Here is a 4,487-nt window from a genome sequence, read left to right as displayed (position 1 = left end):
ATGGTTTATGTCCCCTACCGGATTGGCTACCGGCCTAGAGCGCCCATCCAACCATACACTACACGACAAGGATAAACCTAGCCACCCAACTAGGCAGTCCTATGTATGTCATCCAATAACCCGGGAGAGTGTCGATAGGCACCATCGGAGAACATCCCATACTATTCCCTCCGATGCCTAAGGACAGAAGTGTCAATAGGACACTCCCCAATCCCAAGTTATACGTAGGCAATCACATATTCAAGTTCGTCATCTTTCATGCATCCAATACATCTTATCATAAAAGTTAAATCATGATATTGAAATGAATCATCATAGACATAATTAAACAAGAATAGTAATGTAACATGACAAGAGTATAAAGATTTCAATACTACTGTTCTAACACATATATGACAGTCTTATAAAAATTAAAAGTAATCAAGAGATTCTATTCATAAATAAGAACATAAATCATAAGTTGATGATCTATATGTTTATGGAGATAACCATCCTTACCTTGGGTTGAATTGATGATGAATTGAGAATACCAAGAAATAGTCCAGAAGAATTGTTAAGACCCTAAACAAGCATCAATAATAAGTTAGAGAAGAAATTGGGAAGATCGGATGCTAATTGGATCAAAACTGGCCAAGGTTGCTGTCAGCAACAACTTTGGTCGATGGTCCTTGGTCGATGGTATCGACCAAAAGGATCGACCAAATTTCTCTTCAGGACAGAATAGTGGATTTTGGGGGTTTTCATCCGAAATTGGTTTTCCGGTGTTCTGATCAATCTGAAACTTGGAGGAATGCTTAACAATAGTAGTAGGACATTATAAGTCAAAAAAATTTACTCAATCCAATGGTCCAAATAAAAAGCCCCAAATTGAGCTAACAAGTTCAAGTGACAAACATCATGGCATGAGTTGGAATTGATTGCATTGACATGGAAATGGCATGTAATAGCTAGGGGGAACTAATAAAAATTCGATTGGAATCATATAGTAGTGATAAACATGAACATAGCATACCCTACAACTCAGTTTGGTACAAAATGGCATGATGTTAATAGAAAAATTAAGGAATACATATGCTAGGCATGAGATGGAGGCATAGCATCAATGGATGGCTAAGAAGATCATAGGTTAATCATGTGTAGACACTTGGAGTGGTGGTTGCAAGGTTGTAGCACCATCTCCAATGTCTCATCAGCAAGATAGGAATAGAAAAGAATAGAAAATGGTAGGATAGAGAGTGGAATAGTGATTCATACCTTGGTGTGGAAGATGTAGACAAGAATCGATGATAAACAATGAGTTTTTGGTGAAGTGCCCTTCACATTAGCCAAGGAGTTGCTTTGGGAAGCTCCCCCCACGTTTTCAGGTGAGAAAATGATTGCAATAGGGCTCAAGGCTCGAGGTTATAATAAATAGAATGGGAATATTCCATGGAATCATTAACTTGGCAGACTGGGAAACTTTGGTCGATGGTCCTTGGTCGATGGTATCGACCAAAAGGATCGACCAAAATGTTTCTCATCAGAAAAACAGGTTTAGTTCAGCAACTTCAAGTAGTGTTTTGAAAGGCTATACAAGGTCAATTTGAGTGAGGTTTTCTTCTACAATTCAATCAAGAAGTCTAGTTTCGGGGAATACATTCGGATTGTGCACAGGAGGTCATTAGGTACTTCAACTAGATTAATCTTCTCCGATGCGCAAACTTTCCTTAAACACTGACAAAGCAATTAAGCAAGGGGTATCATCGTCAATGTCCATGGGCTCGGTCTCCGAATCATGATCATCAATCAGAATGGTCCATAAGTCTCTTCTACCACCGCTTCGGGTCTTCGAACCTAAATACAACAGTGGGTCCGGGCTAGGGTCAAGGTCAGAATAGGGCTGGATATTACAGAGACCATGGCTGAAGTGCTGCAACCTTGCAAACACTTAGCCATGTGTTTCCCTTTCATCTCCATTAATTTCTTCTCATTCTTGCTATGCTATGCATTCAATACAATCAATAGCATTGCATTTCCATGATTCTTGTCATTCCAACTTGTCTTATTCAGCTAAACTGATGTATAGATGTATGCTAGGTTAGATTTACTATTGGCTTATGATTGTAGTATAGTTCTTATCATTTCCTTAGCTAATTCCCCATCATTCCTTGCCATTGCAACAAACCCCATTTCAATTCTTGATGTTAGCATATAGAACATAGGGTTTCAATTTGGGTATTCCTAATTGGACCGTTGGATCTTGATAATTTTCATTCTGTAGTGTCCCTATATTGCTATGATCATTCCCTCCAAATTTCAGATCGATCCAAGACCCAAAAGATCAGTTTTGGGCCCAATTTCCCTATGCTGCCCGTTACTGATCCTCTTGGTCGACCAAAGGAAAACAGCAACTCAACTCTTGCTCGTTTCGCTTCGTTTGATCTCTGATTTGATTGTTTCCTTCTCTAATGTTACTTATATGTTATCTAGGGGTCAAGCACTAAGTTGGGGACTATCCTAAGTGGTATTTGCTATTATTCTAGATTCGATTAAGGTAAGAACAGTTATACCCATATGACATGGACTATGTGCTTATTCAATGATGATTGGCAACTTGATATGCTTTTCTTATAAATTTTATTTAGACATTATATGACTACTATAGTTGTCTTTTAACAACAATAACATGTTTAAGTACTCTCGTATATCATGTCTATTTAATTATTGTTATTTACATTACACTTGAATTATGCAATGTTATGATATGAGTTCCAATATGATGATGTATCATGTATGTGTGATATGATAAATTGAGAATGTGATTGGATAAGTATAATTCAGGATTGAGGAATGTCCTATTGACATTTGTGTCCTTGGAGATCGGAGGGAATAGTATGGGATGTTCTCCGAAGGTGTCCATCGACGCTTTCTCGGATTATTGGATGACATATATAGGATTGGTCTAGGTGTATGGCTAGGATGTCCTTGTCATATTAGACCCGAATCGGCAGGGTATTGAGACCAAACGACCCGTGGTAGTAGTATGGTTTGATGGGCGCTCAAGACTGGTAACCATCCCGTGAGAGGACATAGATCATATTACAGATACTTGAAAGGGGCCATTGTTGGTAGGGTTGCAAATAGTCAAACTTGGGCTCGCGGGCGCTCGAAGATCGGTGAGTCATATCCGTGAGGGGACGTGAGAGCTTCCTGTCTACTATTTGTGGATGACCAATGGGGTTGATGAGTCCGGTGAGTAATATCCGTGACTCTAGTGTGAAGGATACCTAAAAGGATCGCCCGGGGTGAGGAATGGACATATCTGAATCTGACATGGTATGATTGAGTAGATGACTTGCATTGGGCTAGGCTTTACCATGACATGCGCCAATACTTATACCAATGGTGATGTGAGAGAGTGGTGACCTAAACCCCAACCATGGAATTGTCCGAGATGGATGCAGGACCCAATTCACACCGGAGAGCCCAAGATACCTGGATGGTTGAGGGAAGAGTGATTTGAGACCTACCCAAAGAAGTATGGTGCTATGAATTAAAGCATGTCTACCATAGAGACTAGCATATGTAGAGTTAGAATCATAATTGCATCATCTGTCTCATATCATTTGCATCATGTTATGACTAGAATCATATGGTTTATGTATTATGGATTAACTGCCTTGCTGAGTTCCTTTGAACTCATTCCTTTCTGTGCATTTGCTTTGTTAGACTATCCTATAGGTTTTGAAGAGTCCGATGGCACGTCCTTCGAAGCACCCTATGATGAGCCACACTACCCTCAGGGTAGTGGCTACTATGAAGATTATTGTGAGGGTACCGAAGAGGACTATGCTGCACACCAGGATTAGCCCGACACTGGTGTTGGAGCAGCTGTACTGGACTACGGATATCTACACCTATGAGGATGTGTTTTATGTGACTGAAGAAACATTTGTTTAATGTTACATTTTGAATTCCCTTTTTAAAACCGAATCTGTAATTTAACTTTCTTGGATATACTCTTTTGATGGGATTTGTAAACTTAACTTGATTTTTGCTACTTTCCGCTGCCGTGTGAGAAAGTGACTTCGATCACTCTCTCTCTCTCTCTCTCTCTCTCTCTCTCTCTCTCTCTCTCTCTCTCTCTCTCTCTCTCTCTCTCTCTCTCTCTCTCTCTCTATATATATATATATATATATATATATATATATATATATATATATATATATATATATATATATATATATATATATATATATATATATATATATTTGACCTTGAAACCTTGTTGTTTGTAGGTCCGATGACCCGAAGTAAAGGAAGAAGTCAACTATGGGCCATCTCAATGGAAGACTTGGTGTTTGACCTAGAATCCATGAAAGTTGATGATGGTGTTCCATATATGGAAACTTGTTCAGAACTGAAAAAGAAACTGCACCTAGTTGAAGATGTGTTTAGTTGATGGACTTGGAGTATTATTTGACTTGGTTCGAAGACATTTCTACATA

Source organism: Hakea prostrata, chromosome 9 (assembly GCF_041222555.1).
Source record: "Hakea prostrata isolate BN-2017 chromosome 9, UWA_Hpros_2, whole genome shotgun sequence".
In the NCBI taxonomy this organism is placed as follows: domain Eukaryota; kingdom Viridiplantae; phylum Streptophyta; class Magnoliopsida; order Proteales; family Proteaceae; genus Hakea; species Hakea prostrata.
Note: the sequence above shows the minus strand (reverse complement) of the source record.